The sequence below is a fragment of the Artemia sp. Qi Xiang Cuo genome, chromosome 19, assembly GCF_049724085.1.
Source record: "Artemia sp. Qi Xiang Cuo chromosome 19, ASM4972408v1, whole genome shotgun sequence".
NCBI lineage: Eukaryota > Metazoa > Arthropoda > Branchiopoda > Anostraca > Artemiidae > Artemia > Artemia sp. Qi Xiang Cuo.
Genome location: NC_142812.1, coordinates 6,615,356 through 6,628,714, shown reverse-complemented (window position 1 = coordinate 6,628,714; position 13,359 = coordinate 6,615,356). Strand labels below are relative to the sequence as shown.

The 13,359-nt window shown below is 35.5% G+C and overlaps 1 protein-coding gene across 1 annotated transcript in view; it reads right to left on the bottom strand.

The window, feature by feature from the left end:
• Positions 1-4,052, bottom strand: part of LOC148940437 (NEDD4-binding protein 2-like) — a 179,262-nt gene extending 175,210 nt beyond the window's left edge. Inside the window, exon 1 of the mRNA XM_089104990.1 lies at positions 4,030-4,052. The gene's annotated coding sequence lies outside the window, so the exon portion shown is untranslated. The remainder of the gene's footprint in view (positions 1-4,029) is intronic.
• Positions 4,053-13,359: the final 9,307 nt, after the last annotated feature.

Sequence of the window (13,359 nt, the reverse complement as noted above, 5' to 3'; positions counted from 1 at the left end):
TGATTTATCCTGCTACCATGTCACATGTGTAAGCATCCACGCAGACTGGGGACTATTGGATCTGCTAGATGTCATTCCGTCAGGATAGGTTTTGTGGTCGGCACTGGAACTCCGCGGTGACTAGTCTACCTTGCTTCTCTTACTGAATGTCAAAATAGAACAGGATTATGTTGACAAACCCACGCGCTTGTTGATAATGGCAAGGAATACGGAATAAAGTGATTTCAGTATCTTTCCGTATTTCTTTCTCGAGTTTTTTTTTGCCTTTTCCAAACCTCTATAGATCTCCTGTATTAACATTTGTAAACATTTCCACATGCTTTCTACCCCTACCCTGTATATTTCCCCTCCCTCCCCCCCATTTCCCCGTTTTATGTTAATCAATTTTTTATATCATTTTAGTTCTCAATTTCGTAATCACCAGATAGGAATACCCCAGAAAATATCTTTCAAACCGCTTTCTACCCCTACCCTGTATTCTTCTCTTTTCTCCCCTCTTTCCCCTGTTCCCCCGTTTTCCGTAGTATTCTTTTTCTATACTGAATTTTAGATGTCAATTTCATAATCAGCGTATGTGAAAACCTCAGAAAACTCACTTTAAACTATTTTCTGGGCATGTTCGGCATTTTCCCATTTTCCCCCGCATTTCCCCCTTTTCCCCTGTTTTTTCGGGTATTCACCCCACTCGGATTTATGGGGACTTTTAGTATGTTGTACAGAATTTTTTCTGATCATTTTGGTACCATTTTCGTTTATATTGCAATTTTGTCCGGGTTCAACACTTTTTAGCTAAAAGTCCTGGACTATTTTGCTGATTAAGAATTTAGACTCTTGGAAACGGGATTTGAACTTAATTAGGAGAAGTTTAATTTATGTCGGAATTATCTTCAGAAAGAAGGAATTTTATTTTTTTGTATTTAATATATATCACATACTACTCATGGTGCATGTCCTATCTAGATCGTTTTTTTTGTGTGTGAATATTCAAGAACACCATTTCCCCCCCCCCCAAAAAATATATAAATATATATATATATATATATATATATATATATATATATATATATATATATATATATATATATATATATATATATGGCAGGCTTTTAAATATTGATGCTCATTGCCACTTGTCTTCTATTTGTGATTGTTGTCCCAGTGAAGCAACAGGTTGATTTAAATTATCCTCCAATTCTCACATTTTCATGTAACCTTTAGCATAGTTGTTTGTGTCTTGCAATATTTCTTCTAAGAGATCCCATGATCTAAAGGATGTGCAAGGTGCTCTTTAGAAGCTTTCTTTGGGGTCTAAAAAGTACATTTGGCCTTATGAATTTGGTTCAAAATCACCTTCGGGGGTTTGTGATAGATGTGCCACTAAATTGGTTTTGTGATAAATTTGTCAAGCTAGTTAGAAGCTGAAACATTACAACTATTTATGGTTTGATCATCACTTACAATGAATGAAACTAAAGCAAAACATGAGTTTAAGTTTTTTATTTGTTTATGGTATTCTTTAGAGAGGGATTGATATCCTACAATAGACCAACTTAATTCATTTGGAAATTGTGGAGGTAGTAATGTATTTCAACTAAGCAGGCAGCAACACTTAAGTAAATCACCTTTGTTGGCTACTTTTCCTGCAGGATAATGGAGGATTCCACGGTAAATACCTACAATGTTGAAGGATCCCAATTACTTGTAATTAACATTAGCTTAGTTTATGCCATTTTTGTAGGTTTTTAGTGAGTTTTGCATTTGCACCACAGTTTATTGGTGGCAAAGATTATGATGGCACCATTCTTCTAATTTTTGATGTTCTTTGCTTTCATTTTTGACCAATTCTGATTCTCACAATTGCTTGTGTTCTAACAGCACAATTCTTTGTTCTTCAATGTCATTTTTGACACATTCTAACACTTGCTTTTGAGTGTCTTAGCTTCTAACTGAATACTTCTTTGTTCTTTCTGTTACATATCTTCTAACCACATATATCTTTGTTTTTCATTTTCATTGTTGATTTAATGTAATTTTCACTGCCCCTTATCTTTTAACAGCATATTTCTTTGTTCTTCAATTTGTTGTTGACTTGTTGTAATTGTTGTTTTCACAAGTATACTAATTACATATTTCTTTGTTCTTCATTTTTGTTCATCAATGCTTCAGACATTTTTTCAATACTCATTGCCTTAGCTTTTCAGATTGGTCTTAGTTTTGATGGTCTAGGTTGTCCATTTATATTTCTCAGGCTGTTCTCTTTACCTTGTCTCATTTGATGGTCTAGTTTGTCCATTTTGAGCTTATGTTTTTGTCCTCATTTAGAGCTTATGTTGATTAATTTTTTGTCCTCTAGATATAATGAATCTGCTGAAAATGTCTTTTTGAAATTTACATCACCAAACAAGGATGTACCCAGGAAGGTTTGGGGGGTTTGAACCCCCCCCCCCAAAAAAAAGTTTTTCTGACCTGTAAAAACATAACAAAATTGATATAAACAATTTTTTTCATATATTTTTGAGTTTTTTATTGTATAACACCCCCTCCACCAAAAGAAAAATAATCTTTGAGTACCCTCTCCCCCCCCCCAAAAAAAATCCTGGGTACAGCCTTGTCAACAAATATGGATCAATGAATTAACATGTTTCTAAGTTGTTTTTTTTTCTATAAATTCTTTGAAAACTGTTTGAAAATATGGTAAAATTCTTGGAAAGGGGTTAGGTTAGGAAAATGAAACTTTCAATGATGAATCCTGGGCCAAAACATACTCTGGGAAGGTATTGCCAAGCTTCCATGTTAACCCTCCTTTGATTTATGAGTCTTAGAAATTTGCCTACTTGACAGGTTTTGACTAAACAATATTTTACCTTAATTTTCAGATATCAGTTTCTTTGTCACTGGTTTTAATTCTGAAAATGCAATTTCTGTTATTTGAGTAGAATTTTAAGCCATATCAATGGATTTTTCTAAATTTAGAAAGTGTATTTTAAGATCTTTGAAACCTCATAAATTGGGATTGAGCAAATTTGTGAAGCTGAAAACAGTTTTCTTGTACTTTATTTAAGTTGAAAATCTGTTTTGTAAGGTTTCATTTTCATAACACAAACTTTTTTAAAGGCCATAAAAGGTTACTGCCCTATAGAGGGAGAAGAAGTGGAGGTAGGTACTTCAAAATACCTTCCAAGGACATATTTCATATGTAGACCCATCCCTGAAAGTTTCATTTTACTAACCAAACCCCTTACCAAGATACCAAAAAGTAGCTAAACTAGAATTTTACAAAAATATAATTTCCTTCTATCTTCAATTTCAATTGACATATCTAGGCTGCTAAACTATTTTGGCTAATCTTTCCTGATTCATTGTTGACATCAGATAGTTTTTTATTGGTTTTAAACTGGAAAATGATCTCTCTCCAGAAGCAATACTTACTGGAATTGCTAAGAATATTTCACAATCTTGAAACAATTTTTTTTTATTTTGATGGCACTGCAGGACTGAATTATTCTAGTCATCTTTTATCCAGTCCTGGAAGTATCTATTATCAGTCCTGGAAGTATCTATATCTATTATACATTTCCAGCAAAACATGGAAATAGCAACAAAGAAATATATAAGTAGGCTTTATATGGGTTCATCATGGAGGGTGTATTGTTATGCCAACAACAATTGGCTTATAGGCCTATTAAACAGGATCATGAAATAAAGAATTTAACGGTAGGCTACAAGGCTACTTTTATTTTATTAACATGCATCCTTAAGAAGAATAATAGCTCTTCAAAATTACCCTTTCGCTTATGGAATTTTGTAAGCCTAAGAAATTAGGAAAGGTAAAGATAGTAGGTTAGCATATCTTGATAACACCTTTCCAGTGCATGTTTAAGGCCCTTGATTTTTTCCTGAAAGTTTCATCGACCATACTGAGCTACTTTGTAAGATATTCAGAAGCCCTCTAAGCTAAAAATTCATTGTAATTTCATCAACATTCTAAAAAAAATATCGTCAAATTCAGTCTTACTCAAAACCACTAACCAACAAGCACGACAGCACGTGAAATAATTTTAAATTTTTAGCCAGCATTTAAGCAAACGGTCATCTACAAGAACAAATGTTGAAAATTTAGACTAGGGAGCGAAAAGAAGATTGGACAAATTTTTCCCTATGGCTCAATTTTTACCCCCTCCCCCTTTTTACTGCAAAAAGCCAGGATTTCAAGCTGCTAAGAACTTAAGCATAAAACGCTACTATCCTAGTCAACCCATTACCAAGGTTTTCTCCCTAAAGCTGTCTCTGCTGAATTTTCTTTAAAAGAATTCAACAGATGCAATTTTAGGGATAGCATCTCTCAGGAAACCATTCAAAATGGAGACAGATTGTCAAAAAAAGCTATTCTTCGAGTACTTAGAGTAAAGTGTCTTCTCTTATAGGTAATTTGACCATACTAGATTTCTTAATATTCGTCGCACTGGCTTGGCCAACGGCGGTAAAATAGTCAGAAGAAGGGCAAGGGATGTTCTCGTCGAAAATTGCCATTGAAACGAATGAAACTGCCATTGAAACTGATTAAGAGGTTTTAAAGCTACCTAATTTGTGCTATAAGTAATCCCTGAGACTTTATTTTGGATCCTCTGAGGTGGCGCAATGGGGTCATAAGAGCTCTTGCAAAAGCGGCATTCGCGGTCGGTGACATGCTAATGCATAAAGATACATAGGCCTAAATACAGAAAGATAATCTCAATGGATGGTAAAAGAATGGTAGGGTGGAAGAAGTTACACCTAGATTTGTACCCCAAAAGAGGTTTGAGAGAAATAAATTCCTTATTTTTTTCAATTGTCTTGATAACTTCGCCCTTGAAGATAAAATCGGGAAGTCAACATGAGACCCTCAATTATGTGATTAGTAGCTCTTCGTTCTTAAATGTATCAAGTTTGTTCATCTAAGCATTAGACCCATGGGCGCCCATAAGCTGAATTCCAGGGGGGGGGGCAAACCACGTTTCATTTATACATTTAATACTAAATAATATGAATATAAGAACAAAAAAATAAAAAAAAGGCAGCATCGTACAGCCAGGGGGGGGGGTCAGGAGCCCCCCCATATGGGCACCCATGATTAGACCGCTCTTTTATTTCTTGAAGATCCTACTGTAGGGAAGGGAAGCCTATACGTCGTTTTCCTTTTTATGGACAGCTGTATGAACTGTCGTATCATGAACAGGCAAACCTTATTTAGCGTTGGTAATAAGTGTGCTAAGGGAAAAATTCAAATTCAGTTTGATAGTATTTACCTCCTTCAACTTACGTTATTTAACAAATGACAGGCCTTCGCCACTAATACTCCCTCTAATCATTTTTCAATCAAAATCTCTCGAGACACCCAATACCTGATGCATTTATTTCGAAAATTAAACTGCTTGGTGAGTGTTCGAACTACCGTTCAGCTCATAGAGCACTGGGCTATTGGTAAGGCTGCTACTGTCTTTAATCAGCTCTTCGCCCATAATGAGGCAAATGAAGTTATTGATAGTTTGCGGGATCTTCAATAAGGCGAAATACTCACAGTAAAGCCATAATAAAGCTTAACGGTAATGCCTGACATTTATACTGCTCCTGAAAGTGAAAATTATTGATCATTTCCTTGCAGATAGATAAATCAAAATGCACGAAAATTTCTTAATGGAGTTTTGTTGAATTTCAGCATTATAGTCTCGGTAGCTTTACATTTTCAAAAGTGATTTAGGGGGATTTATCCAACAAAATTTTGAAAAATATATAATACAATTCTAGCCTACTCATGTGGAAAGAGACAAAAGATAATAAAATCTATGATTAAGTCTCCTCCTGGAAGATCATAAACACAAAAATATTTTGTTTTATTCGGATAAAATTTTGCTGACAATTTTATGGCAAAAATGTAGTTTATGTTCTGACTTTTGCATGTTTGTTTCGTAATTATCACAATGAGTGATTTTTTAATCTATTTACACTGGCCGAACTAGACAACACAAAAGTCCAACAGACGTCACTATAGGCGACACGCATCTGCAATCTGTCGAGCAAAAAAAGAACTAGACTGTCAATTTTTTGAGCAAAGAAAGGTTCAAAATTCATTTGACATACCTAGTTCAAAAGGTTTGCCAACATTGCGCTAGGTTTTGAGAGAAAAATTTTGCTCCAGAATCCGGTCTTTACGTTGTCTAAAAGTGGTTGAACCAGTGTAAATGTACGATTCACTTCTGCAATATAATTAGAGAAATTAGTTTTTTTGGTTGTGATTGGAATAGAATTTTTGTTTCGGCAGCAAGTTTTATGCATCATCCAAGAGAAAATTTGCCGGGCTAGGGCATGCCAGTCAGGGAGAGCCCGAAATAGATTTCAGGCAGGTAAATATTCGGATCGAGAAAAAAATATGTACTATTTTAAAAAGAACAGAGACAAGTTGTTCTGCCCTCCCCCTCAACACGAAACTCAAATCACCAGGTGCTTTGAAATCCAGATTCAAGCATAGTCGGGATTGCAAATTTTGCTGACAGGACTTGGGTATGTTGCTTCTGAAATTCAAAAAGACATGAATGTCAGAATATTACGGATTAATAATCCGTAAGTAATTGTAAGCTAGATCCTATTGGTTGAATAGAGCTAAGGAACAGGAAGAAACTACAGCTGTAACTAATGGGCAGTGCTGTATTTGAATTAAAAATACATGAGAATAAAGATTAATACAGTTTCCGGAGATTTTATTTTTAATTTAATCTACCTTCGTTTCTGAACCCATTCCTCGTGCACAATAATTGTGCTTAAAATAATAGAAGATTCCTTCTTACTTACTAGTATTCTAGTAAGAATTAGTACTCTTTTTTAGATTGGTATTTAAAAGAACTGCTTTGTCTGGATTCGTTTTTTGGGAGAATTTCGCTTCTAATCAAACATACCGGAAATCAGATGGCAATGTCACTTGCTTGTTTCGTCTTGACGAAAATGTTCCCGCTTCTAAAAGAAATCAATTTTATAGCAATTAAGGAAAAACTTCTCTTGCATTCAACATAACACTATTACTTGTTTTGCCTTATCGAAAATAGCGAATTGGTATCGATATAGAATATCGAAATTTGCCTTATTGAATATCGAAGTATGCGATTCAGGCTTGGCTTACTGGTGCTGAGAAGTCATGTACGCTAAGATTTCATAAGCAGACTAAAGTAAAAGCAGTGTATAGAGAGGAGTTTCACTTGAGACTGAACCCACCCTGGAGGGCTTCGTTGCTACCAACTGTCCAATATTAGAAAACAAATAAACACAAAATCCAATATTTTAATCTAAACGTCAGTAAAAGCAAAGCTCCTGGTGTAGTCTGTCTGGTGTAACCTGCTAGAAAATCTCCTGAAAGTGCTCATGAATCGCCCTCCCCCCTCCACTGTTCGTGCCTGTAAATATTTCAATGAAATCTTTTATGCTAGGAAAGAAAGTATTTTTCTGCCCTAACAAATGTGCTATCACCAGTCATCGCATTTACACAAGCTTATTTTTATACCGACCTGAAAATACTCGAGTTCAATCTTTAAGTGTTTTTCCGTAATCTTTGAGCTAAGTTGTTGGTCTTACAGACAAAATTTGTTGGTAGTTAAGTATGGGGATCAGAGGTTTTTGTATTTAAATATTGCTACCCGTCCTCAAGCTTACTGTTTTTTGCTTTTATATTGATTACGAGAAAACTTCTTTTTTGTCTAACAGGTTTATTACATGTTGAAAACATGAATTCAGGCTGTAGGGCTTATAAAGAGGGTCTTTTTCTGATCCTAAAGGTCAGCCTAAATTATGTGGTCAGCATGAATGCAGACTCGCAGCTAAATTAAATTTAGTCACTTCCTTTTTCTTAGGACAATTTTCTTAGAAAGCGAAGCTAATTATGCAAGACAACTAAAACGAGAACTGAATGATTACAGAACAAATTATTTTTACATGTAAGCGCCAGGAAGCTTACGGAATGGAGAGGCTAGTTCCCCTTCAGTCCCATCCATTTCTTAAAAATGCATAATAACTTTAGATTTTCAATCGAATAAGGCCTACCCGTACATGGACAGAATATTCTGAATCATGTCTTCCATCCAACATAATATTATAATTTTGGACATAATATTATAATCATGTTATTATAATCATACTATTATAATCATGGACAGAATATTCTGAATCATGGCTTCCATTCAATATAATATTATAATTTTCTTTACCTTGTCAAAAAAAAATATATGAAGTATGCACCAAGAGAAGACTGCGTTTTTATCTACCCGTATCCAAGATTAACACAGTCGAAATTTTACGTCAGGAATCAATTTTTGTTTTTTATGCGATTATTGCAGTTTCACTTAATTTTGAGTTAGTTTCGACAATAAGTTCAAAAATACATTAAAGTTGGTAATTTATCTTCAATGAATCGCATTCAAGCTATAAAATAACTTAAAGGAAAAAAAATTGTGATTAAATAGAGATTCAAAAGTAATTAAGAGTGTTTAAACCCAAATAAAAAAGGAGAAAAAAATATCCAGTAATTTCTTCCAAGACTGAAAAACACCACAAGAATAGATTAACAAGTAGAACAATAGGGGATTTTTTTCCGTAAGACAGTGGAATTCCATACTTTAAACGAAAATTTCGACCCTATGTCCAAGGGCCGTCCTCACATAACACAAATGAAAATATAACAGGAACTTACATTAAAATACGACCATTAAAACTAAAAAAAAAAAAAGTCCTGGCATCCTTAGCACCCCTATATTGGGGTTACACCCTATATTGGGTTAGGGTTATAGTACAGTAGATTATATGAATATAGGGCGTTAGCTTGCTCTTGCTTGAGCTACCTGGTGATCAGGTTGGTGCGTTTTGATATTAACTATGCTGTTGGCAGGTTGCCTAAAAGTATTCTTCAGTTGCCGACATCTTTAGCATTTTGATTACTGGCCCAAAATATGTTTAATGCTGGGATCCCTTAGCATCAATAAAGTTTAAAAATTAATTACCTTGAGCAAATTTTAAGCTTTTAATGCAAAGTTTGTCCCGCTCGCAAAAGAATTTTACCTTTTCAACCTCTTTACTTTTTTCTACCTTTACCTTCTTTGCCTTTTCAAGCTTTTACAACCGGTTTTTTGAAGTATGTCTCCAAAAAATAGCCTCAAACCTTGGTTGGAAAAACTAAATAAAGCTAAACTTCTTTCAAAGCATACAAACACAGTCTTATGACGAAAAAGCTTTATTAACTATATGAAATGCTTTATTGATGCCATGGGAGCGTTATAAAACACAAAACAATTACTCTTTTCAGTTCGTAAATGAGAAAAAAGAAATCATATTGCGATCCAAGCCTGTAAACCCTGTATGCAAAGTTCAGTTGAAGTTCCTTTTATATAAGTAAGTAAGTAAGTAAGTAAGTATGACGGCACTAGACCCTTAAGGTCCAAACCGGCGGTGCTGATCTCCGTTTCATGGCCCTTCAGCCAGGAAGTACAATGGGAAGCTGGGAGCCAGCCATCTTGTGCTTTTTCACACCCTTCCTGCTTACCTTCCCCAGATTTCTCCTGGTACCCATTTAGAGCTGGGTCTACTCTGGCTAAGCTTACAGTCACACCAGTGACCCGCGTCCCAAACCCAAATAACTGGCCACGCCAGGGATCGAACCCGTGCCCCTTGGGACAAAGAATGCAAAGAGTTAAATCTTAAACACCAACAAGAATTCCTGAAATTTAATCAAAAGAAATTACAATGGAGAAAAACCCCGTATTGTTTCTTTTTTAATCAAAGACATATGTGTATATGTAGCGTGAAGGGTTCTTTTAAGTCGTGTTTTTTTCTACCGGCCTTTAAAGGAAGAATTTATTGAACATTTTCTAATTTTATCGATACTCTCGTTGCTCATACTCATGATCAGTAAAAAAATACGGGAATTGTTTTTTCCTTTTATTGAACAGTTGTCTTTCCCGAACAGCTTTTGCAGATTTCATGAATTAATATAGCAGAAGCAGGGTGCTTAACAATGTTATTTTGCTCTTGATTCTGAAGTCTGTTTGTTTTAGAATCAGCAGAATAATGTTTCCCAAAATCTAGAACATCTTTCCTAGACACATCAATCGATATAGCCAGGTAATAAACAAGCGAACTCTGTCTCGAGTTATTGCATGGCAAAATTGAAAAAAACGTCAAAGAAAGTTGAAAGCCCCCAAAGTTTCTCCCCAGCCCAAAAAAAAATTTCCCCCATTTTTTCCAGAAAATGAACAACTTTCGCTCATGTCAAGAATAGAGATAAAAATACTATAAGTCATATTCAAAAACTGTGTTCTTTCATAGATAATAAATTTTAATTTTGTGTAATATTTTGTTGCCATTTAGCCACAATGAGCCCAAATACAAATTACAAATTAACGAAAACCCAGAAGGAAGAAGAGAAAAACTCAGTTCCTACTCTATATATACACTTTCCTCTCTTTTTTGGTCATTATTATTCTTTCTCTTACTTAATTGTACTTGCTGCGGGACCAGACGTGAACACCTCACCTGGTATCTAGAAGACTCCTTATGGTTAACTCCCATTTGTCGTGATCTCGTGCCAGCTTTTCAGAAAACTGGATCCAGCAGCTCTCCCGCTTTCTGCCAAACTTCCTAAATCCACTAATCGTATTGAATCGTTCCTAACAGTTGCTCACTAGTTTTTCAATTGACCTCCCAGTTGTCTGCGCCAATCTGACAGAGGAGCAGCTAGAAACACTTGCTTGATGATGCAGTCATCGGATCTTCTCAAGATATGGCCAAGCCAATGTAGCTGCGGACTGGATGTTACAGCAGCGGTGACGCACTTCAGCGTTTGAGATTCTGCCGGAACATTGATTTTTCGTAAGCAGCGGTCGTCAAAGACTTCAAAATCATAGAGATGAAGTGCCTTCAGTGGCCAGGTTTCAACTGCATAGAATAGAACAGATCTAACTGCCGCTTTATAGACACAAATTTTTGTCTTTAAACTGATCTCCCGTTGGTTCCACAAATAACGGGCGAAATTCAGAGAACATGGCCTGGGCTTTGTTGATTCTGTTCTGTACGTCAAGGCCACAGCCTCCCCGAGAGTCTATAGCGCATATATATTATTTTTTCCCGCATATTTATTTTTAATTTCATGAGAAAGATTAATTATAATTTGGTTGTTTTACTTCCTTTTGAGAGTATTTTTGTTTGTTTGTTGCGAGTTCTGTTTGTTAAAATGTATATCCGGCAACTACTACTAACTCACTGCAGCACCAACCCGCCTGAGGACAACACAGTTATGCATACTCCTCTTCCATCCCAATCTATTCAAAGCCTCCCCCCTTACACCCTCCCTAGAAGTTCTCGTTTCCCTTAAATCTTTCCCTTACGCCATCCTCCCAACCCATTTGGGAATGACCTGTTTTTAGTTTTGCCCTAAACGGTTGGCTAACAAGGACAATATTTGGCAATTTGTCATCGTTCATCCACAGAACGTGTCCTAGCCAACTCATCCGTTCTCGCTTTATAGCCCTAGAAAGCGGAATTGAACCACATTTTTCACACAGCTTACTGTTTGAGATACGGTCATTCAGTCGGGTACCCAAAACAATCCGTAGGGAATTTCTCTAGAAAACATCTAGCAAACCCTCCTCTATTTGTCGGAGTGCCCATGGTTCAGGACCATACTTGACTACCGCAGTTTCCAGTATTCTAATCTTGGTTTGCAGACTTATCTTCCTATTCTTCCAAACTTTTCAACTAGGAAAAAACACCCTGGGTCTTTGCCAAGGCCGTACCCAGGATTTCTTTTTTTTAAGGGGGTGTCACTCAAACATTTTTTCGAAGGGGGGGGGGGGGGTTACACAAAAAAAAATAAAAAAAAGCATACTAAATTTGCTTATGATCACTTTCTTTATGTTTTTACGAGTCAGAAAAAAACTTCGGGGGGGGGGGGGATCAACCCCCCCCCTGGGTATGGCCTTGGTCTTTGCTATTCTACTTTTAAAACATCTTTATTGTGCCCACCATCTTTGCTAATAACACTATCTAGGTAAGTGAAACAGTCCACTTGATCGTCTTCTCATTACCCAACGTCACATTTTCACTTATTCCTAGTCGTAGCGGCTTATTCTTCTTGGCATACATATTCTAGCACCCTAAACTCCCAAAACCTCTAAAAATGTATATAGCACTCTTTATAATGTGTAATTCGGATCATCATTCGTGTTAGATGTTTGTGTTCAGTCCAACAGTACATCAGTTAAGTGGGTGAATAGAACGGGAAGCTCACTATGGTTTATGATCATCATTTATTTGGAAAAGAAATCCATCATTTCTAATATAAACATCATCAATATTGTAATAGCACAGAAATCTATGACAAAGTGAGGGACAGAAAATCGCAAAAATCGCTTAACACCTTTAAGACTGCTAAGTCCTACACTATCAATTTGCACATCATGCACCAAAATATGCATTTTGCACCAAATTGCACCATTGCAAAATTGATATTATTTTCACCTAGCATTTGAAACATCTTTTCATGGCCATATGTAGCAAAACCAAGACGAAACTGGAATAATGGAAGTTGGACAATATTAAAAAAAAAAAAACGATTTATTGACCAAACTTTCTTCTTTATTTGAAAGAAAATGCCACCAAGGACGAGTGGAAATCCTTCAAAACTTACAAACTGAAACGTAACTTGTAGTTTTATTTTTATCTATATGTTACCGTGAATATGCGAAATTGGTGAATGTTGACAATCACTGGTGAGTGTCCGAAATACCTTTTTTTTATCCTTGGATTTAGTCAGCGCTGCTAGTCAACTTTTTCAGTTTTATGCAAGGTTTGATGGCGGCACATAAGGTTACGTTATATTAAGTTTTTAACACATTTGTGAGATTTATAATCCAATTTAACTTGATCTAACTTTAACTCTTATCATCAAAGCCTGCATAAGACTGAAAATCTGATTTCAAATAAAAATAAAACACCACTAATATTAATAATGATCCTGGAAGCGAGCTTGTTATACCATAACAACAAAAAATTGAAAATGAAGAGAGAAAAAAGAAGAATTAAAAAAGAAAAGAAAGAAAAAACTGGTAATTAAAGCAAATTGATTAAAATTTGGGAGATTGAATTATATTATCAAAGTTTAGTAACATTGTAATACAGCGTGCAAAAACTTCTGGATAGCTCGACACTGGAGGGTATTATATTTGGTATGGTATGATTTGCAATACTAATTGAATCAAAGCAGAGAAAAGGGAATTTCAGACATTCACCAGTGAATGTCGACATTAACTAGTTTTGGACATTCACAGTAACCAGTATATGCTATCAAAT